Below are 24,855 nucleotides of genomic sequence, written 5' to 3'. Positions count from 1 at the left end.
TTCCTTGTGTTTTCACATTTTGTATTTAAGACCAATTCACATGCTCATTTTGTTTTGTTTTGTTTTGTTTAGATGAAATGTGGTCTTTCATCTTCATGGGTCAGATTTTATCACTTGTTTTCTAATTATACAACTAGGGGAATGTAAATCCAATTGTTAGTCCCAAACAGAGTAGGCTGACTAAATCAATTGAAGTTACAAAAGTGTTGATTTAGCATGTTACCATTGATTCAGTGGTCTAATCTAGTTGGGATGAACAATTGGTTTTAGCTCTGGTCATTTCCTGGTATACACTAAGAGATTATTGTAAAATGTCCCCAGGAACCAAGGTGAGAGCTAGTTGTTGTCAGTGGGAGAAAAAAGTGGCTGCCCGACTCCCCGGGCCGGCCGCTTTGCTGAAGGGAGCTGGTGCGGCTCCCTGGCCCCAACTTCCGGGTTGGGGCCTGCCCTCCGCCCCGATTGGTGGCTCGGGCTGGAAGGGCCCTCCCCTTCCTCCCGGGCTGCTCTAGTAAGGGCGGAGGAAGTTTCTTTGGTGGGGCTCCAGTCCTCCAGGGCGGCCCATTGGTTGGGGCCGCTTTGGAGGAGGAGCCTCAGTATGGGGTGATGGGTGGGGCCTTGGTCTATATATTGGCCACGAGGCCAGGTCCCGCAGCCATTTGCCGCTCGGCTCTCCCACCCACCCTCCGCTTGGGTTCTTGGGTGTATTGTCACAACTTGGGGCGGCAGCATAGGACAGGATCTGGTTGGTTTGGTTACCAGGGCTATGGAGCACTGGTTTGGGAGTCATTTGAGACCCGGGGGCAAGCTGTGCAAGGGTTGTGGCCATTGCGGGGGCCACAACATGGATATGCCACCCGGTGACTAGGGGCTTTGTGATCTAGAGAACGCCTGGTGTGATGGCGGCCAGTTTGCATTACTTAGCCCCTAGGTCATCCCAATGCCTGGCGGTCACCAGGCATGCTGCTTATCGATTAACCGAGGGGTTAGTCGATGCTTCAGATCCTGACCTTATGCTTTGTGCCAACCCTTCTGTTTTGGTTTGCTGTTGCTAATAAAGTTGTGGCCTTTCTTCCAATATGGTGTTATGTGGTTTTTAGCGCCGGCCTCCTAGGCAAACAAATTTGTGGGTGGGCTGTGATGTCATGTCATGTCATGCCGTGTGTGTGTGTGTGTGTGTGTGTGTGTGTGTGTGTGTGTGTATCCCACTTCTGCCCCCCTACTCTCAAAGGATAATCTCAAATGCAGAATTAAATAACAAATCAAAACAAGTTGGAGATTGCTAAATGGGCCTACCAGGACTGAGCATGCTCACTGAATGCTGAATTTTGGCTAATAGTTGTGAGAGAGGGGGGAAACAGAAGTGTTAATAAATGGGAAAGGCATATTTGTTTGTTTGCTTGTTCATTTATTTATGGCACTTTGGTATTGTCGCTCAGACCACAAAGGGTCTCAAGGTAAGGATCAAATTAGATAATTAAAATAATACACGGATTTGGTATTAAGAGTTTTAAAAAACACATTAAAATACCCTTTAAAAAACCTTTAAAACCAGGCTAGGAATCTAAAAAGAAGTAATTGACACTGTAACATTTTGTCATACCATCCCACTTGTTCTATTCATATTATAAATTGCTCTGTACATATGCCTACGGTTTTCAGAATCACAAGAAGAAGAAGAAAGAACTGCTTGCACATGCCAGTCACACTGCATACAAAACACATGGGTGAGTCAAAAGAGCTGAAATCAAACAAAAGTAATGATGCTGTAATAATTAACAAATAGAATTGTAACAGGATATAAATATTTTAAATAAATCTATGCCCTAATCAACCCTTGAAATCTTGGTTTTAGTCAGCATCAACTTCAATGAATCTGGGAACCAATATTCTGGCACCAGTGCCCTCCAGAGGCCATAATGACTGTCAACAATTACCCCTCAGGAGAGGAGGAGGTGTATTCAGAAGGACCTTGCCTAACAACACCTTATGAAATTGATTGGGTCACCATAAGACAACAAGTGATTTGAAGACACACACACACACACACACACACACACACAGAGAGAGAGAGAGAGAGAGAGAACTGAAAGTGTCCCGAGATTACAAAGAGAAATCAACAGCCACCTTTCCTACAGTATGTTAAACAGTGCAGGAGCTGTGGGATATTAAATGGTGAATTCTCACTCTTGGAGGCTTTCATACATCCCCATTTTCTATTGACCAGAAAAAAGTGTGATCTAGAAGAGTCTGGGGGAGTCAAGGGGAATATAAAAACCATTTTGAATGTTGAACATGGCTTCAGGGCCACATTTGACCCACCTCTGGTCTCTATTGTTGAATCAGCTTGACAACACATCTCTATGGTGTTCTCTGTCTTCTCCATAATTCATCATGTAGTTCTTCCCAGAGTTTTTATAAAACAAACATGCCAGCACTGCCCATACATAGGATTGGTTTAAGGCACAGTTGCTATTGCAAGAACTATGTGATGGCTGTGATGAGTTGCTTACATGATACTGCTGTAAAAGGGAAGACAGCACTGGAATTCTCTGAAGCTAGCTTCATGTGATAAAAATAATACAGAGTTTTCTCTTTAGATCTCTCTGGAAATTCCCTATCAGACCCTCCTTATATCTTTTAAGCACATTTTTAAATTTGTTTATTTAACCATGGTACATATAGGTAAGAGTGAGTAAGTCTGGAAACCATGCCCTATGAGGAACGACTTAGGGAGCTGGGGATGTTTAACCTGGAGAAGAGAAGGTTAAGAGGTGATATGATAGCCCTGTTTAAATATTTGAAGGGATGTCATGTTGAGGAGGGAGCAAGCTTATTTTCTGCTGCTCCAGAGACTAGGACCCGGAACAATGGATGCAAGCTGCAGGAAAAAAGATTCCACCTCAACATTAGGAGGAACTTCCTGACAGTAAGGGCTGTTCGACAGTGGAACAAACTCCCTCGAAGTGTAGTGGACTCTCCTTCCTTAGAGATTTTCAAACAGAGGCTGGATGGCCATCTGTTGGTGATGCTTTGATTGTGATTTCCTGCATGGCAGGGGGTTGGACTGGATGGCCCTTGTGGTCTCTTCCAACTCTATGATTCTATGGTTCTATGATTATATGACCATTCAAGTAGCATCAATAATATGTGACGGGAGGGTTGAAAAAAAGGATAAAAAACAAAAACAAAGGCAGGATTTCAAAAGCACAGTTGCAGCTGATGTCAGTCAGCCTACAGTTACGAGTCTCAGTATGGGAACAGGTCTCTAACTGAGCTTTGTAGTATTATGTGAAGACCTATGGTTATCAAAACTGTTTCTCCAGAAAGGCTCTTGAACTTCTCGCAGATTTATCAGTGTACTAAAATCTGTGTACTAAAAGCTGTGTACTAAATAAAAGGAAACTGAGAGCCTGTACACACTAGCCTGAAAGGCCAGCTTGGGGGCAGAGTTGGGGTGTAATGTCTCCACGATGCATGCCCTGGCTCCACCCACAGGGTGCTGTGATCCCACAGGCTGCACCATATGGCACACAGTGTCACGGCGCTCCTCTGGCGCTGCATCTGCATGACACAGCACCAAAGGCTCTCCATATAGTCCCGGTGCCACTGCTATCGTGCCCTATCCAAGGCACAAAAAAGAGCTACTTTTTGCTGCTCCTTTTCATGCCCTGGAAAGGCCAGATTGAGGCTATGGCATGCAGTTGCTGTGGCCCCGATCTGGCTGAAGAAGGTGTGGCCCCTATGTCTCTTAAAAGCCCCTTATTCCATGTGTGACTCTAGATATATTTGCTAGTCACTATGTATGTTTCACAGTTTCTATAAAAGAAGACTGAAAATGTTACAGCTGCACCATTCAGATATACAGTTGTGCAATGACTTTAGTCATCCACTCATGGGGGTTGGAACTGAATGGTTGCTCACTGTGGGACTGGAAGCATAATTTCCGCACTTCAAGCCCTGAGAAACCAGGCCTAATGTTTCAGCCTCCCCTGTGATCCCTGTTTGGCTCCCCCATTCTTCCAGCTGATGGGGACAATAACCATCTGTTTGATCTATAGTGCTTGTTTCCCTCTCAAACTGAGCATCAGCATCCCATGAAAACAGTCTTTTTCTCTAGGATGTTTTTTCCTCGTTGTATTATATTCTGTCTGGACAAGCAACTTTTGAAGAAGTGCAAATAGTGCTTTATTGATTTGGGAAACCTTACTGTGATACAGTTTGAGAAGCCTTGCTTGTAGCAGTATGACTAATAGCACTACTAAACCTAATTAAAATGGAACAGAATCCTTGATGAGCAGACCACCACCGAGAAACAAGTACCAAACCTGAACTAAACATTAGCAGCTATTCCATAAGGAAGCTAAGGAACAAACATATTAGTGAGCAGTGTCCAGACAGCAACACACTGTTGGTACAAGACCTCATTGAGCTGGATTGCTAAGGACATCCCTTCCCCCACAAGGACACTTTCTCCAACTATTGCTGTCCAGATTTTCCCCTCATGGGGTCTTTTCTACATTTACTCATGTCTGACATTTTAAGGAAATGTTTTTTAACCACTGCACTCCCAATATTTAAAAGGGGAGAAAGCAGGAACCTTCAAACAGTGGTTCTAGTGGTGCCACTCCAATGTTGTTAGTATGTCCATTCTGCATTCTATTCTGAATTTCACAGGTGCTTTCAAAGGTACTGAACCTGTTCTGGAATTAGCATTCAGCACATTTGCTAGCATCTTTCAAGTCTGAACTAAAACCCTGAGCAGATTGCATCCACCCTTAAATTAAATGTATCAACCTCCAGATGTGTCAAACTGCTCAAAAGGATTTCCAAAACTACATCCTCAGTGCCAGTTCAATTTAATGATAAATGATTTGGTACTAATTCTCAAATAGGCGTGCTTCCTTTCAAAGCAGAAACTGTGGTTGAAATATTAACCATATCTATTGAGGAGAAAATCAGTATCATGTGTCTGTCTGTCTGTCTCCCTGTCTGTCTGTGTGCCTTAAAGTGGCCTGTTGACTAAAAGCAACCCCATGAAATTTGTAAGGTTATCTTAGGCCAGAAATACTCACAGCTGATTTGTCATTTCCTTCTTTTTTAAATATAACCTAACAGATGGCTGAGAAAGTAGGGGCTGACCAGACCACCCCTAAGGGGTAGCCTGCAGCCACCCCTTTCAGCGTCAGATCAGTGCTGCAGCAATTACATGCCACGGCCCCAATCTGGCATTTCCACAGTGTAAAAAGGAGCCACAAAAAGCTTCTCCTATTTGTACCATGGAAAGGGTGTCTTTGCTGCAGTGGCAGCACCTTCTGGTGCTCCTTTTGGTGCTGTGTCATCTGGACGCAGCGCCAAAGGAACGCTGTGACACTGCCTGTTGTGCGGTTGGGCACATGGCATGACAATGGCATCAGGGCAGCATTGGGGCATGTGTTGTGTGGATACCACACCCCCACTCTATTCCGAGACCGGTGTATAATGCCAGTCTGTACAGGCTGTCAGGCTACAAAAGCTTGTGCTACAACTTCTTTCTCCCAGTTAGCTTCAAAGGTGCTACGAGAGCCCTTTGCATACTAACAGTACCTTGTATTCCTTGGTGGACTCTCATCTGAGTACTAATCAGCTGTGACCCTCACCTAGTTTCCAAGATCAGAAGAGATCTGTTGCCTTCAGGTTATTTAGACAGCAGTATGTATTGAATTTTTATTCTGCCTTTCTTCAAAGGAACAAAGGTTCTTCTCTTCCTAAGGAGGTTGTCCTTAAGTTTAGCTTCACAACAAACCTCTCAGTTAGGTTAGGAAAAAAAAGGGAGTTAAGTGACTTTTTTTTTTAGGTCAAGTTTATCTCTGCATCATGGCGAAAAGGATATTTGAAGTTGAGCTTTATTCTGTCATTCTAACAATTGCAAACTACTGGCCACTATTTGAAATCTATGAGATTTCTTGCTTATTCATTTATGAACATAACCTCTTTGCTGGATCAGAGCAAAAGCCTATATATTTCTAGCATCTAGTTTCAATGGAAAAGTCAACACAGTGTCTGGATATTCTGTTAGTTCATATCAGATTTTTTTAAGTGGGTTTCAATGGGAAAATAAATTGTTTATATTTGTCCAACAAGTTTAGAATGTTATTGGTATAATGAACAAATATTTAGATTCCGCAAAGAGCTGTACCAATAGGAATGCCATTCTTCATGTAAGTTGTTTTTCATTTAACAAACAATTTGTATTTTCTTTAAAAAGTGATTGGAAACTGATGTTCTGCGCACAGCTCTCTAAAACTGTGTCCCAAAATTTCTAATACAATATAGTCAAGATTATATTACATTACTTCATTTCAATAACATGGATAGTGTTAAAAGAAATTAGACAATACATAATACAGTAAGTACTTATTGTCTTTAAATATTTAAATAAACTCTAATATGGGAGGCATAATGCCCACACCACCATGGCCTCTCTTCTGGGCTCATTCACGCTCCAGCATGCCTTGCTGGGGCAAACGGGGTGGTGATTGGCTGCCAGGAGGGGAAGGGGAGGGACAGGTCACCCCGGTCCTCGAGGCAACCAGTTGGTCGGCTGGCCTGCAGGTGGGGCTCCCTCTCTCCTGGCTCCTCTCTTTGCCTGGCCTATTTAAGGCCATGTGGCTCTGACCAGCGGCACCATTCTTGCTGGACTCTCCCACCCTCCTCCCCTTGGTTGGTGGTTTGTCCTGTCACAACTGTGGGGCAGTAGCATAGGTCATGGATCTGGTGAGCATGATTTCTGAGGGCATGTGTTGTGGCCATTGCAGGGGCCACATCATGGTAGCGCCTCCCGGGGACTAGGGGCTTGAGTAACAGCATGCAATCAGCTGGTTGCACATCTGCGAGATGGTGTTCTCTTAGCCCCGAGGCCATCGCGAAGCCTGCACATGACCAGGCATTTCGGTTCATTGAACAACCAGGGGGTTGTTAAATATTCCAGATCCTGACCTCATGCTTTAGGCCAACCCTACCTTGTTTGCTATTTGTTCAATAAAATTGTGGCATTTCCTCTATATCTGGTCTTGGTTTTATTTGGTGGCGCCACTCCGAGGCAAAGAAAAACTGTTGGGAGTGCTGAAATGCATATACTGTTTGAAATATATAGCTACTTTTATTAACATAGTTATTGATCATTTATGTATTGTATTGATGTTCTTTATCTTATACATCCTCTCTCTCTCTCTCTCTCTCTGTGTGTGTGTGTGTGTGTGTGTGTGAAGGTGGCATAAAATGTAAATTCTAATCCTAGCAAACCCAATATCCAATTTAAACATGTACCCTATGCTCAAGTCAGCAAATAACCCAGGAATCAGGTGGTGGGAGTGCAAGAGCTGTTGAATAGTTAATCTAGTCTAGATCAGTCATGGGTTATCCAGCAAGATGAAGGGAGAACCAAAAGGGTAGTCCCCAGCCAGTCCAGAAATCATTACAGAAAATCAGTAGTCCAGATAAATGAAGCCAGCAAAGAGCAAAACAGGGTCATCAGTCATAGCCAGTCCGAGGTCAAGAAAACACCAATGCCAAAGATTATTCAGTCACCAATACACAATGCTTGCAAGCAACATAGATGCCAGGGAGCTTCTGGCTGATGTATAGACAGCTGTCTCAAGACACTAGAAGCTGAATGAATCAATGATCCTGTTTGCACTGGTGTAGGGCAGCTTTGAGTATACTGACCCCAGAGCTGCCCCAACCCTCCCTCCATTACAATACTGGGTGGCTAACCCCAAGTGCATCCTGCTGAGCTGCTCAGCATGACCACTGCTGCTGCAGGTCACTTCTTTTTGAGGCCAGAATGAGGTGCCTAGCCTTGATCATATGGCTGGCCCCTCATTCTGACCTCAAAGCAAATCACTGGCAGCAGTGAATGAGCTGGACAGCTCAGCAGGATGCATTTTAAACATCTACTGGTATTGAAATGGAGATAAGTGAAAAGGTAAGTGATTGGTTTTCCACAGTCCTACATAAAGCCAGCTGACAATATTTATGCCAACTTCAAGTCTTCCAACTCTTAAGAAGACCTCTATTCTTAAGAAAAGTTTCCGTTCCTGTAGGCATGTACTTCCCCAGCAAGGCAATGCATACATTAGTACCTTCTTGCACTAATGGTTACTCATTCTCCTTCTCTGACTGCATAGGCAATGCAGTTGCCACAAGGGCCTTTGGGGGTTTCTCAAGATAACAGCCTTAATTCTTCTTGCCAGTCATTCTTGACCTAGGATCATACAAGACAAATATGCCCCTTTTGAGCAGTAATTATGAAAATGTGCCCAGTATATTAGAATTTTCCAGGTTTTCTTAAAAATATCACCTCCTTTTTAAAAGATATGGCATAATTAATCCCAATTCTGACTGGGGACAACTGTCAAGCAACATGATGGATCTTTTTATTTGACCAATCTTCCTAGCACATATACTGTGTATAATTTCCCCCTGTTCATGCAACGAAATGTAATTATTTGCCCTGCCAGCGCCTCTAGAAAATCAATAGCTACAGCATCAGCAGATGATCCGAAGCAAATAGGTGGCTCAGTATAGTTGCAAATTTCTGAAAAGAGATAGGAACACAGACCTTTGGGTCACTATCCACCTGAGTGAATTTTATAGACAGAAATAATTAACAAGTTATCTGTGAAAACTTTTCTCCCTTTACAATTTAGATGAGTATTTCAGCTGTAACTCAAGCAAAAACAGTTGAAAGGACGTAGAAAGAGGAAAATAAGACTGTCAAATCATGAAATCACAGAATTACTGAGTTGGAAGAGACTTGGAAGTCACTTATTCCAACCAGATGCTTTATCTGTAGTGCAGGATGCTACTAGCATCCTTGATAGGCAGCTTCTGCTTAGTCACATCCAGTGAAAGAAGCTCCACCAGATGCATCACAGGGGCAACACAACATAGTCCACTATTTGAACCAGGAGAAGCCTCTGTCATCTCCCCCCCCTTCTAATTTTCTTGTCCAGCCACCATTCATTATCCAATGCTAAAACTGTTTCTTCTCCTGCCTTCACTCCATTTTGGATTCTAGGTGCATCTACACTTGCAGGAAAAATATATCTTATCTTCAGGTTATCTTAATCTGCAACAACCATAAGCTTGTCTACACACACCAAGGTGAGTTGAAGAGAGCTGACTACACAGTTCTCCCTTTTAAACAAACTCTAGTCCAATAAATCACAGTATGTGTGGCCACACATCCATGACTGCTCTGGGCTCTTTTCCACACACCCCAATTCCTCATGCATGCAAATATTTGTATTTCTAAAGTCCTCTTTCCCCCACCTCCACTTCACACCTGTGTCATTATGAAGTGAAGTCCACACATTCCTCTGTGGCACAGGGCCATTTCCTTGGCTACTTTTCCAACATTGTTTCACTCTGAGCTAGTACCCCACATAGTGAGATATTTGAGCCTTCCTTGGCTCAGAAAACCATGCCTAATCATTTTCTGCCTGTGGCCTTTGCTAGAATCAGAGTGCCAAAAACAAATGTTTCATGGGAGGGTAGCAGAAGAGCCAGCACTCTCCAGAGAGCCTGCTGAACTTCTTCAGAGGTGTGAAGGGAGCAATACTGCTACCTTAAGTGCATTATGAAAATTAAACTAACTACAAATTCCCATAAAGTGTTTACAGCCATTTACTTAAGGAAGTATGAAAGTCTGTGTTCCAATACCTCTTGAACTACATGTTGTTATTTATCTTCAAGACATTTCTGATATATGGTGACCCTAAGGTCATGTGGTTTTCTGGGGTTGACAATGTGTGACTTATCCAATGTCACCGAATGGGTTTTCATAGCCAAATGGAGAATTAATCTCCAGAGATGTAGTCCAAAGCTCAAACCACTACACCCCACTGTCGCTCTCTTAAATTACATCTTAAGTGAGTCTCCTAAGCTTACGTGCAAAATTTTATTTGTATGAGTCAGTTATTGTTTCCAAATTAGTTTCAAAGTCAAATGTTATGAAATACATTTTAATTTATTTTATGTTAATCCCTCTCTTCTTTTAAGGAAGTCATTTAATCACAATAATCCAAGTAAGGTAGGTTAGCTGAAAATGAAGTTGAGGCTTAACAGCCTCAGACAGGTTGACTTCTTAGTTTAGTATGAATTTGAACCTGGGTATTCCAGCCTGTGTTCTGGCCTTGTACATATATACTAGACATACATATTGGCTGGTAACCATAGCTAGTAACAGCTACAGAATTTATGCAGAAGATTGGGCATAAATGCTCTTAGTTAAATGCGTTCTGATATGGTTCTGAAACAAAATGTAACTTTCAGATTATCTTCATACTTCTGTGGAGTACCATTGCAGCTTCTGGACTGTTTATGCTCAGAGAAGAATTCTGTCTCTTGATGTCAAATTAATGAGACTGTGGAGAGTTTGGCTTTCCCTCCACATTGTGGTAGGAAAAACATGTTTAAGTGTCCTATCTGCCTTCATCACCAAGGACTAGAGTATTGTTCAGGAGATTTTAAACAGAGATTTTAAACTTATTTTTTAAGACTATGTTCTAATTCAAAGCCATGTTTAAAGATAATTAATCATCAATAATACAAATTAACCCAGCCTTAACCTATTATGGAAATAAACACTAAGCTTCAAAGCTGCCATAATGAGACCTCATTAAAATAACATTACAGCCTCATAAACATTTCTAAATGCCTTTCTAAACAGGAGAGATTTGAATTGCTTTCTAGAGGTGTGCAGTTTGCCTGGTTGGCAGGTTCCTAGTTTAAAGGGGAAAGGATTGTTGAAAACATGCTTGCCTTTCCTTTTCATGTGTGAAAGGTCTAGGAGCCAGTTATAAGCACCATAACAGTCATTTTCATGGCACATGTGTAAATCTGTCAGGGAAACAGATGCACATATAAGTCTCACCCTTGAACATCTCCTATCCAGAACCATAGGCCCGATACAAACGAGCGCCTTGTGGCACCCTCAGGCCAAAACTAGGGCTCAGGAGTGCACAGCAACCGGACACTCCCTAGCTCTAGTTTGTGTGTGGATGGCACCATTGTTACACAGTGCACATATTGATGATGTCATGCGTGCGCTGTGTCCAAACAGCGTGTGTGTGTGACGTTACTGCAATGCCCCAGGGTGGAAATGGCATCTTGGTGGCATCATGGCAAGGAGCTCCTTTTTCCCGTGGCAATGATCTGGAGAAGAAAGGGTCAGCCTCTGTACCGGGCCTAAATGAAGTTAATGAGCCCCCATGATCGAGACTGCTAGCACGCAAGGTTCTGCATCATCAGGGCCTTCTCTGTACTGGCCATGATACTCCAGGGGTATCCCAAAATTTCCTGGCCCTCCAACTGCCCCAACCTGCTCCCATTGCTCAGCCTCTGTTCCTATGCTGCAGCTGCTGTCTGAAGCAAGAACAAGGCTCCCAACAATGGTCATATCTGGACAGCTGCCCCAGCATGCAAACAGAGGGCTCCGGCTCTTCCAAGGAGATCTGAACAACTAAGTTTTTAAAATTCATATTATGGCTGCTAACCCCCAGTTCTGGTGCAGAAGGTGCAGAAGGTTATCCAGACTGTCCACACAGAACTAGGGTTTGGGATTTACAGTGACATCACTGGGTGGTTCAAGGGGGTGGGGACCATACCAGGTGACACCCCAGAGGAGGGGTGAGGTTCCTTCCTCCCACTGCAGTGGAGGACAAAGTGCACCCCTTATGGCTTTGTTGCTGCCCAGCCCCTTTTCCTGGTGAGGGAGCTGAGGTGGTGGTAATGGTGACGGAGGTGCAAGCACACCCCTCATATCTTTGTCACCAGCCTGGCACTGCCCAGTGAGGGAGCTGAGGATGCAACAAGTGCCGTGGAGACATGAGAGTGCCCCCTCAGGCTTTTGTTGCTAGTCTGGCTCTCTCCCTGGGGAGAGAGCCCTGGTGGCAGGGAGGGCAGTGGAAGGATGAGCGTGCGCCTCATGGCTTATTGGGGAGGGACCTGAGGAGGCAGCAAGGATGAAGGAAGGGTGACCCCACCCCCATGTGCTCATCACTGCCCCAGCTTTCTCCCAAGGAAGATAGCCGAAGCAGTGATGAGGCAACAGGTGAGCAAGACAGTGGGGGGGGGGGGGATGGTGGGGTAGGCCACTGCCAGGGTCTCCCCTCAACTGCCCCCTCCTGCACCAGATGTCACCAAGCCTAGTGACACCACTGGGGATGTGCATTGTCCTAACAAGCCAATCCCAAAACCAGAGTGAGGGAAGACCCTTTTGGCCTGTTCAAAAGGCCAGAGTTCTGTAACTGCATTGAACTGTAAACAGTTATCTCCATACCTTCACGATCAATGTGTGAACATCTGAAATGCTGATCAGAACATGAGGCCATCCAGGGCATGACCTACAACCATGCCAAGATACCTGTCTGCATAAATCTTATACATCCTCAGGTGAGATTGTATGTATATCTCCAAAGATGGGACTGAGTGAAATCAGCTTTTGAAAATTCTCCACTCATTTTTAAGGAGGTGAAATTCAAAAGAAGGTGACGTGGGTGGGTGAAAGGGAAAATTTCTCAAACAGTTTATGGGAAGTCCAAACAGGAATTTCTCAAAAAAATGTCTGTTCTGGGAAATATGGATCACTTAATGTTGAATGAAACAATGCTATTGTTTCCTATTGATGAATGTATCAAGTACTAGGTTAAGAGAATGGGCTGGATGAATTAGGGGCAAATCCACTACTTCCTTCTACAATATGAATATTAAAAGTGGATATAGAGTTACATCTATAATAAAACACTTTTTCTGGCAGGTATCAAAACCTAAAGGTGTTCCCCCCCCCCCCCCCCAAGTACATTTTTAAAAGTCTCGAGATTAGAAATAACTCTGTAGTTCCTCGGGAGAATGAAAATGGAAGATCAACCCACCAAGGCAAAGTTAAATATACTCATGGTATCAATTTGAGTCAATGGCCTGGGACAGATTGCCCCCAAAGGGCGGCCTGACAGTGGCCTATTTCCCTCTGGAGGGACGCCGCCACTGGCAAACCATGCAGCGTCCCTCTAGAGTAAAAAGAACCCGGAAAAACTGGGGTCTTTTTCCGTCGCTGGGTAGACGTCATGAGTGTGCCAATAGTGCCCTCGTGATGTAAGCGATGCGCAGCTACGTGTATATGGTGCATGTTGCTTACGTCAGAATGGTGGTGCCCATGTAATAATAATAATAATAAGTTTTATTTATAGACTGCTATTCCGCAATGATCATAGCGGTGTACAGTAAAAATTGCAATACAAAATTAGCCCCTACCCACCCCCTCACTCCCTCCAGGCTGGATGATGACAGTTGGCCATGGAGGGAAGGCTCTGTCACTTCAGGGCAGTCCCGATGGTACTGCCGCCCCAAGTTGTGACAAAAACCCCACAAAACAGTGGTGGGTGGGCGGGGGAAGCTTCTCCTGTCTTCCTCCCTTCCTGGCTTGGCTCCGCACCGTGCGAAGCCATGCGCCAACTGGGGGACGGGGCCTTATATAGGCCTAAGCCCCGCCGCCCCACAACGTGTGCTGCGGAACTCCTCCTCCAAGGCAGCCCAACCAATGGGCTGCCCTGGAAGACCGGAAGCTCCGCACCACTGAGCCCGACTCCCAGAGCGTTGCGGGGCGGAAGGACCGCCCCTTCCGCCCCGCGCACCAATAGGGAGCCGGGACAAACCCCAGTGCATACTGGGGCTTGTAGATTTTGCCGCCTCTTTTGCCTCAGATGCTGCTGCAAATAACCACACATAACAAGTTTGGAAGAAAGGCCACAACTTTATTAGCAAGCAATTGGTAAGGGTTGGCACCAAGCATGAGGACAGGATCTGCGAAATCAAACAACCCCACGTTTGTCTGATTATCCAAAAACCTGGCACCCACCAGGCGCTTGGGATAACCTAGGGGCTAAGGAACACAACTTGACCGCAAAACATGCCATGCGTTCACATATTCACTAAGCCCCTAGTCACCGGGAGGTGCTCCCGCGTTATGGCCATACGCCTGCCCTATTCGCCCCCGGTTACCTATTGACTCCCAACCAGAACTCCATAGCCCTGGTACCACACCGTGCAGATCCTGGCCTATGCTGTCTCCACAAAAGGCCTACAACGAAGGCCTACCGCCAACCCTGCCAAGAGCGATGCTAGTGTTCACTGCAATGGTCCAAGTGCAGATGAACATAACCCACATAGGCCTTTGATCTCCACCTTCCAATTTTTTTAATGTTCTGCATGGGCAAGCCTGCCCTGGAAGCAGCAGTAGCCGCACCAATGCGGAAGGAATGACCTCCATACTCCTCTGCTGGGAGCCCCAAACCTCTAATAGTCATTCTTAGTACCGAAACGAATTGGTACCTAGTCAGAGGGGGACCATCCAAGTGTACAAAAAGAAAATTATCAACCATAGGCCGGACCTTCCAAAAAGATCGAAGGGCCTTGACAGCACAGACAGGTGAGCCACATAAGCGACGCAACACCACTGTCTGACCAACTCCCAATTGGTCGCACTTGGACCGGCATACAGTTAGGGACGCACCATGCTTCAAAAAGGTAATGTCAGAGGCACCCAGTGCCCGCCCTGACAAATCGCTCTTGGACCCCGCAACCAGTTCCCCCAACCTAAAGGCACCAAAAAAGGCCACAGTAAATGCTTCACAAAACAGTTTGTTTTCAAAACTTGATGTACATACAACAGGTAAATGCGAACACATTTTGCATAACAGTTGAAAACATATAGGGCGTCTGACATCTTTGGTAGATGCATAAGCTCTTTTCCATCCTTCAATATATGATGTACGTGAGATGTTGCCATTAGTCCTCCGCCATGCCGTGCTAGGGTTAGGGACTGTGCGGAGGTGGCATGGCACTTTGGAACCATCTGTCCCATGCCATAGACTTGTTCCTAGAGGTGCAACTGTTCTAGATAAGAGTTACTCTGAAGAAAGCTTCATTTAAATCAACAGGCCCTGCTTTCAAGTGAAATTACAGTCCAAAGCATTGGGGAATAGATGCTATTGAATTCAGATTTTTGTCTTCTTACATACATTAGGGTCCTTTCATGCTATACAGTTATATAGCATTGTCGTATGTAGTTTGGTAAAATGGAAGCATAACTCTATAGGTTATGCTTAAACAGGGGTTACAGTATAATGGCATACATGTCTACTCAGAAAAAAACTCATTAACTTTAGTTGGACATAGCCTCCAGTAGGTACATATAGGAATGTGCTTTAACTGCTTTGTCAATAAAGGGATACACTTCTTTTCTTCAGCATTGTGAGGCTCAGAAGGTAGTTCTGGGAAGAAATAATTCAAAGATCTTCTTGCTAACCTCAGGAAATATATAAATAGCCCTCTCTTGCTCTTGTTCTTGCTCTCTTCCATTGATAATGCACTGAAGAACACATTCTTTCATTATTTTGAACACTGGAATATGATTTGTGCTACCTTGATTTCATCATTTTTCCTGTAGTCAAGGTCTTTGTGAGCTCCCTATTCTAAGCCAATTTACTCCACCAAACTTCTGGTATGATGTCCAAAACATTAGCAGAGATGCTTATTCTCTACATAGTGCCTTTATATTTAGTGTAACAAACGATTCATAATCAGAATTTCAATACTTTCTAGGTTATCCTCCTTGCCACCAAAACTTACCTGTTTTCCACTGAAGCAACTAAATGCCTCTTCTGATTAGTTGAACAAAACAATTGATTTGGCATAGAATGGACTTCTGTTCTTGCTGTTTTTGCCTTCATTTTTTTAAAACAACAAATTATGAACACCAAGAGTGCATCTATGCTGTACAAATAATACAGTTTGATACCATTTTAAGTGTTGTAGCTCCATCCTATGGAATCCTGAGATTTGTAATTTTACAAAGTCTTTAGCCTTCCCTGCCAAAGAATACTAGTTCTTCACAAAACTACAAATCCCAGGTTTCTGTAGGATGGAGCTGCAGCAGATAAAGTGGGGTTCAACTGCATTATTTGTAGAGTGTAGATTCACCCTTAGGAGATTATCATATTGACAAATAACTCAACTGCTCCCTAACAGGATGCAGCCAGATTAAAGGGTGCAGGAGGGCATGATCACACGTAATTTGCTACCACTGCCAGTGCTGCTGGGTGACTGCATTCCGGCTGCATTCCAGATCCCAGCCACGTTTCAGAGGTTGTATTTCAAAATTGGAAAGCTTCCGGCTTCAAAAAGTGGCCTTCGAAACATGGCTGAGACCTGAGATACAGCCACCCAGTAGCAGCAGTGGCTAATTACGTGTAATAATACCTGCCCGCATTCCACAACCCAGCTGCATCCCATTAGAGAGCAGTCAGGTTATTTGTCAATGTGACAATCTCCTTAGTCTCAAAGTACATTTTGTCCTCTGACTTTGACAAAGACTTGTATCGAGGACTAATCTATTACAGCACAGACTGAAGACAGAAAATGGCAGAACCCCACTAGTGGTCACATAGAGTTCTCAACTGACAGCACTCAGATGCATCATCAATGAACTACAACCTATTCTGGACAATAATGCTGCCTTCTCAAGGACTTTTTGTGGAAGGCCTTTACTTGCCTATAGACAGCCTCTCAATGGCAAATAGTTACTTAGCTACTGGAAGCATACAATACCTTGCCACAAATTCAGACACCAGCTCTGCGCACAAATCTACTCAGGAAATGTCATCACAAAGGCTTATCACATTGCCCACAATATTAGAGGTACTTTCACTTGTTCATCCTCTAATGTGATATGGACTATACTCTGTCAACAATGCCCTTCAGCACTCTACATTGGGCAAACAGGCCAATCTCTGAGCCAGAGAATAAATGGGCATAAATCTGACATTAAGAATGGGAATACACACAAACCAGTTGCAGAATAATTCAATCTTCCTGGGCATTCCATTTCTGGCTTCAGAACAGTGGTCACTGAACAACAACAACAACAACACTAGAAAAGATCTCTCCTGCCCCCACACACAAATCAAAAGTGTAGGAAACTATCCAGACTGGCATTTGAGTTTTATTTCAAAACTATTAGCTGGATATCATCTTTCATGGCACTGGAGGCAGCACAATAACTTGACGTCTTGAGTTTAGTTCTCCAATAAGTCCATGTAGCTGGAGAGAAAAGGGCCAGGCCATCTGGGATGGGGGGAATGGAGGCAAGAGTATAATGCAGTTGTAGAGACCTATTCTCTCTAAAGGAAACCTTTTGTCCAGAACAATAGAAAATATATAGCAACACTGAACACAGAAACATAAAACATAGGTTAGGGATTGTCATTCATCACCTCTGCCACTGCAGGTCTCCAAGCTAAAGCATCTCAAATAAGCATTTCTATGTTTCTATCCAACTTCTATTTAAAAACTTTCAAACAAGGAGAGACCATCAACTTCTAAACCTTCCTATTCCACTTTGGACAACTGTTATCATCAATAATTTATTCCTGTTCATTTAGTTACAATTTTCCTTTTTGTAATCTGAATCTATTAATTCAGCCTTCTGGAATACCAGAAAGCAAACTTCTTCTATCTTCCACGTGACAGTCTTTTAAATATTTAAAGAAGGCTATATATCACCTCTTGGTCTTTTCCATGTTAAACATGCAAGCTCCCTCAGACCTTCATCATAGGCCTTGGTTCCCTGATCCTTTACTATCTTTGTTGACCTCCTCTTGAGTTGTATCAGCTTGTTAATATCCTTCTTAAACTTTGCAGATGATTCTGATCGAATGAGACTATTGATATGATTAATTATAAAGCAACTTCCTAATCCTCTCATACAGGCCTGTTTTCTGTTTCTGTGATACATCACAGGCCCCACTTTGCTTTTTTAAAATGTTTCCTTTTAATTGAGTATAGTCTTCATCTGCACAGAAATTGACTCTCTTGTGGATGATAATGTAGGTAAGAAGTTTCTAGTGCACATACATGTAAACAGACATTTACTGTATATGCTATGCATTGCCAGCCTTGCCATTTCACATACTGATAGGAACTGTGGATTGTTTTGGACTGTTCATAAACAACTGATGAACTATTGTCCTGTCCCCTTATGTATCTTTTACCAAAAGGATGAAGAAACTATGTTTATTGAAACTGTGCAGAAGATGTGATTGGAAGTGTGAATTTGTTTTTCTTGTAAGCCTTCATGTCAACTCTGAGTTATGGTAACTCTCTCAGATGGTTTTCTTGGATTTTCAAGAATGATTCTGAACAGTTCTTGAAAAGCGGCTGCTGTGGGATGCATGGGGAACAGATTGGGAACCTCCGGTGGCATCGGCGGAATTCTCCCGTGTGGTAATATGCATGATTTCCCCATTCTGTTCCCTTCCCACCCCCTTCCGTTTTACCCCGATCCCATCCCCCAGGGCCTGTGCAACTTGTCCATGGTCACACAGTAGATTTCCATGGCTATGTGGCAATTCAAATCATGATCTCCCAGACCCCTAGTCCAATACTCAAACAACTACACCATGCTGGTACTCAGAAAGTGTTAATACATCATTTGTTATTGATATTGGTGGTGTTGCATGCCTTCAAGTCATTTCCAACTTACAACAACCTTAAGGTGAACATATCAGGGGATTTTCTGGGACTCAGTGTGTGTGACTCACTCAAGATCACCTAGTGGGTTTCAGGGAAGGAAGCTGTTACAATATATAACAGTGGAATACACTCCCCTGATGGAGTCTCCTTCTTTGGAGGTTTTTAAACATAGACTGGATGGCCATCTGTCAGGGGTGCTTTGACTGTGTATTCCTGCATGGCAGGAGGTTGGAGTGGATGGCCCTTGAGGCCTCTTCCAGCTCTATGATTCTAAGGCGGGTTACAGACTGCCATTAGGGATGTGCTGAGGACGTCCCAGTTTGAAAAAGGGGCGTCTCTTCCAGATGCCCCTAACCCTATCACGGACAGAGTCCATGACAAATGGTGGCGGCCGTTCCACACGGCCTCTGCCATATTGATGTCTGCACGTCACGCCCAGGAAGTGACGCCGCGAGTGCACGACTAGCGCCTCACGGTGTCTCTTCCGGGGCCCAGGAAGGAGTGCGATTTCCACGCTCCTTCCTTGGAGCGTCCGGGAGCCACGCGGTTTGGCTGCTGTGGCTCCCAGATGCTGAAAGCGGAGGCGGAGCCCGACCGCCGCAATCCGGCAGTCTGTAATGTGCCTAAGTATAGTAAAAAAAAGAGGTATAAGAAAATAAGCATTGTAACAATATCCCTATTTTCATGTGTAATGTCTTTAAAGGCATGTTTCTCACATGAGACTGAATAATACTGAGGAGTTTAGCCCACAGCTAAAAAAAAAGTGACTTACCACTGCCGAATTCACTTCTAATTTGGGATGCATCCTGAAATTATCACACACGTCTTGCCTCTGACACTGCCAGTTGAGTGAATCCCAGGTAACTTTAGGCTAACATCTGGGCTCAGCCAGCCTCTTTTCAAATCTGGGAAGCTCCTGACTTTGCAAATCAGCTGGCTGAGCTCAGATTCTAGCTGGACGTTAGCCAGGATTCACCAGGCTGGTGTCATTGCCAGCAAAACACTTGTGATAATATCAGGATACATTCCAAATTAGAATTGAATTCAGCAGTGATAAGTTGCTTTTTTTAGCTGTGCGCTAAACTCCTGAGTCAAACACTTGCCCCATCTAGTTCAATACAGCATCATGGTACCTTTAAAAAATTTTAACACTAAACATAATCTTTGATCACTTGCCTTGCTCCTTTGGAATGATGCCAGCTAGAGGGCACAAAGTTGACAAGACAAATCTAGAACGATTGTATTTATTTTATAGGCTTGGACATGTGGCAGTTTCCTTTTCTCTCTCATTTGAATGTTTTTACACCTCAAGGTTTTTCCATCAAACAACAAACCACACAATTTTCAGCCAAATTTTCAGTTGCCAAATTTAACAGGTGCAGCTACAGTAGTGAACCATATTTTGCTTGTTTGCAATGTAGCTGTTTAATACGGTCCCATGTATTATGTATTGTGACTCCATCCAGTGGAATCCTGGTTTCTGTAGTGTTGCAATGTACTTTCAGTTCTCAGTTAAGATGCTTCATAGTCAGGGGACTGACCTTAAATAAATTAGGAATTCCAGGATTCCATAGGATGGAGCCATGGCAGTTAAAATGTTATCAAAATGCTATATTGTTTCATATACATAGAAACTCAGAAGACTTTTAGGAATATAGCATTCAAAGCCCCCTGTCCTTGTGGGTAGCTCTGTGAGTTTTGCTTTCTACTATATTCAGTCTTTTTTTCCAAGCCTAAATTGTTCTCCAATGAGTTGATGAAAAAAAAATGCCCATTTTGTAAAGTTCTTATATGAAATGGAACCAAACATATTTCTCACCCTTCCCTGATATTGAGACAGGGAAGGAAGTAAATAGCAAAAAAGGGACAAAAGCAAAATCCTCCAGAAAAGTTTCAAAATGCAAAGGCAATTATCAAATCAACAGGTCTTTCTCCTTAATTACTTTTTTTACCGCTCATGGTTGTGGATCATGTCTGAAATGCTTGACCTTTCTGCATGGTCACAGAAAAGCAAGGCCTTGAGTGTTTTGAACATGTGTATTTAACTGCAAATCTATCTTACTTGTAATTTTCCTTCACATAAATTGATAATGTTTTTTAAAAGCCTACTGCTTTACTGCAATAACTATAAATAATGAGAAAAAGACAATAAAGAATGTCCTTCACTTAAGTGTTTATTGTAGCTTGAGATTTTCCATCAGTGAGAAATGGAGATGGATGGGTTAGAAGGGATTAAAAGTCAGGTTAATGATTCATAAAGAGAACATATACCTCTATAGTTTTGGAGGTTTTTTGAAAGGAAAAAATGGTATAAAAAACAGGAGATTCTCTTGTAAACAACTGCAACACAGAGCCTTGTTGTTTGTCTTAAGTGTGTTGCATTGCAGGAGTTGAACAGAGGTTACTGTCTTGTAAAGTTATGAAAATAGGCAACAAAGAAGAATACTTTAGAAATTTGCTTTAGTGTAGAATTGGAAAAGTAGTGTGTTAATCCTGGCCGTGACATGTGTTATTGCAAGCAGTATTCTTTTCTGAAAGCTTTTGATCCATTTCTTATAATGATTTAATCATTCAGAATTTGAAAATTTAAAAAGAGGGAGGAAAATATACAAATATTGTGCTGCTATCGAATAAAATATGCAAGCCAGAAGTGAAAAGAAATTGGGGAAAAGAAAGCAACTAGATAGGAATGCAGATAGTGGAGAACATATATATTGCATTTTTTTTTCTTTGACAAATTCCTTTTGCCTATGTGCATGTGCTCTCGGGTATGAAAACATAATTAAGAATGCAATACATAGCAAAATGTTTCTTCCACATGAGCACTAGTATATTACTACCAGCAACACTAAGACTTTAGACAGGAGTAAAATGAGAGGATCTGGTAAAAGCAAGAATTGGTGTAGAAATCAGAGTCCAGTGATTTCTTGAGCACATTATATTTTCTTTGAAAAGTTCCATGATCCTTCTTTTATCCAGCCTTCCACGCTGGCACTCACAGAATTTTCTCTGAATAGTTTCTAGTTTTCTGTTTTGTTTTACAGTATTTGAGATGATGGTGACTGTTATTTTCCTTCCAGAATGCCTTGGAACAATGCTGGAACACTGTGCACAGGCTGTTGTAGTTTACTATGGCACAAGAGCTCTCTGACAGAGAAGGCTAAATGTCTCATAAAATGTCATTTCCCAGAATTCTCTAGTATTGAGCAAGGGCAGTTAAAGCACTCAAGATGGATTATTTGTGTAGTGTATTTTAGACCCCCTAAAAAAAACCTTAAATAAAGCAGGTTATAACAGCTTTATGCCACTAACCTTCACCCTCATTACAGACCATGCCACCTTTCAGTGACTCCAGAGAATGAAAGACTAACCCCAAGCTCACCCACTGATACATAACTTTGCAGCTCATTTTGTTCATTGCATTCTACTGGTATGAATGCAGCCATGCTAGCACTAGTTTCTTGCCAGGGTCCATGGTATTATGGGATACTGAGCTCCATCCAATTTGGCTGGAGGAAGGGTTTGTGAAGGACCCCTGGAACTCAGCTGGAATCTAAGCAGAGGAGCAATGCAAGGGGACAGTCAAGCAAAACACACCTGTAGTACTTAGTGACAAAGTAGATATTAGTTGGGCTTGAACAGGGTACTGGCATAATAGTTATAAAAGCAATGAAAGCAGCATGTTGCAGTCAGAGAGGGCTGCATTATAAGAGTATGGAACCAAAATATGATGGATGAGTTCCTGCTCTTGTGTAAAGGGGCTTTCAGAGAGTGACAATTAGGCACTATTCCTTGAAGAAAATAACTGATAGCCCATTGGACTGGACTTTCTCCTTAGAGAAACTACATGACTACACCTGTCACATTATGTCCATGAGACTTACTGTTTCCTGTTGACCAAACCAGTGATCTGTGTTTCTTGAATCATGTTATCTTCAGCCAATATTGTAACTTGCTTGTGATCTTACACATATTTACCTGGGCTAGTAAGTTAATTAGGGCACAATACCATCCTGTGGCCTAAATCCTATTGTTAATCCTGACTGGAGCCGACCAAGTAAATCAGTTGGATTAATCTATTTGTTCCCTCACTATTAAATAATTGATTGAATAGGCCTACTCTAATTGAGACTACACAACAGGATGACAGCTTATTATTGATAGTGTTTGTCTGTTATAGTGTTCATATTCATATATTTGATCCAGATTCACAAAACTTGGTAAGCTATCTAATAGGACCAAAACAAAGTTTATGGTAAGGACATTATCATACTAGCTTGCTGTCCTGTAGCAATTACATTAGTTTAAGAATGGAAGGCTATCAGTCTGACATCATTTATTATCATACTTTTTTGCACAACAGCATTTTGGTGCTACTTTGGTGATCCATAGTTGTGCAATCTGTTTTATGCACACAGTCGATAATGCCACCTCCTGACCCCTGTGTGCCCTACTCTGTGCATGCATGCCTTTTGACTTTTAATTTTTTTTACTGAAATTGCAGAATTATGTTAATACTATAAAAGAAAAGAAGTAGAAAACAAAAGGAAAACAGCTTGCTTGGGAATTGTGAGAGGGACAGGAGCAGATGTATGGCCACTCACGCCTGAGAAGCAAAACTGCTGCAGGAGGCACTTGACATGGAAATCCATAGTGGAAAAGCAGTGCAATTTGAAGGCATTAATAATTTTTACCTATCAATGAAAAGGAGTGTTCCAGGAACAGATGGAGTGCAAACTTGCTACACAACAATCACCACATTGTGCTGTAACAGCCAAACACACTATTATCCCATGGAAACAGTGTTTTTAAGTGAAATCATCAACATCACTGCAAGAAAAAGTTTAAATCTGGATATTTTCTATTTCAAGAGAATATGGGGATATTCTTTTTGACCACTGCTACTGTTTATGGAGGTTATGAAGGAAGAAGGCTGCTACCGAGGGCAGGGACATATGGGATTGTTGTTGTTTTTTTATTGCAATTGTTAAAAAACCAGGAGGTCCAGGATCAAAGGGACATTTCTTAACTTACACATGAAGTACAGGCTTGTGTTGGAGCTTTGTTTCCTTTGTCCTTCTCCTATGAATTCATGGTTTCTCTATGTGTGCTGTTTGTCAAATGACCTATGGTGCTGTCTGAGTATTGTTTTTGGTATGGCAGTCCTTCTTTTGTTTTCTATAGCTCTAGAATTTTCCCAGTGTAAGTTTAGGATAAGTTTAGCTATGCTAGTAAATTAGCCTGGCTACTGTTGTCAAGTTGTCTCTCTGCGCTCTGTTCCACTAACAGCTTTCACTGCCACCAATATGCTCTGTACACTTTAAGTATTTTTTTTCTTTCCCTAAAAGTATGCTTGTTTCTAAAAATTGTTTATCAATCATAGGCTGATTTGTTTAATAATTAAATTAGCCTTCATTCTGCTTTAATGTCTTTGATATTGCAGTTAGTTGTCTGCTTATTGCTTTCATTTGCTCTGCTAAACTTTAATCAGCTTACCTGTTTAATTTCACTCCATTGCATGTGTATTATGATCCAAATTAGTTCAAATATGTAAATGCCTGTCTGCTTACTTAATTGATTATTGTCCATTCCATTTATTGCATACTCAATTAGTTGCCTGATTCTTCTGTTTCTTGTTAATGAAGTACTGCCTAATTTTCCCAAAGAATAATACAGATTTAAAAGCTGATTCAGTTGAATAATAATGTATAACGAATGATTGCTGAGTCCAACTATTAGACACAACCAGTGTAGACATAGTACAAGATCTAGAGTAGAATTAATGGAAACATGCCAACACTTGTGTAAATTTGATTGATTCAATGGTACCACTCTAGTTGAAACTAACAATTGAGTTTAATTCCAGATATCTTTCCTATTCTCTTTCTGCTCTTCCTTCCTTCCTTTATACTTAGCCCCACTATCCTTTCCCACACATTATATTAATAAATCATTCACAATTACCAATTATTCTGTCTAAATCTTGTGGCCTTTACTGTCATACTTTGTCACATTATGATGACTGGAAAATCCACATATTATATTTAAAAGTCGAAATGAATGTCAGTAGTGACCAACTCACCAATACACAGTTACCTTTCCTGTTAGGCGTGTGCACAAATATATACTGATAGCCATGTTTAAAACTTTGAAAGAATGTCATATTGAAAATGAAGCAAGTTTGTTTTCTACAGCTCCAGAGAATGGGACCCAGAGCAATGGATTCAAACTAAAGGAAAACAGATTGCTCCTAAACACTACGAAGAACATCCTGAACGTAAGAGT

The sequence above is a fragment of the Sceloporus occidentalis genome, unplaced genomic scaffold, assembly GCF_023333645.1.
Source record: "Sceloporus occidentalis isolate IW3139 unplaced genomic scaffold, rSceOcc1.0.p SCAF_3, whole genome shotgun sequence".
Taxonomy (NCBI): Eukaryota; Metazoa; Chordata; class Lepidosauria; order Squamata; family Phrynosomatidae; genus Sceloporus; species Sceloporus occidentalis.
This window is presented reverse-complemented; position numbering follows the sequence as displayed.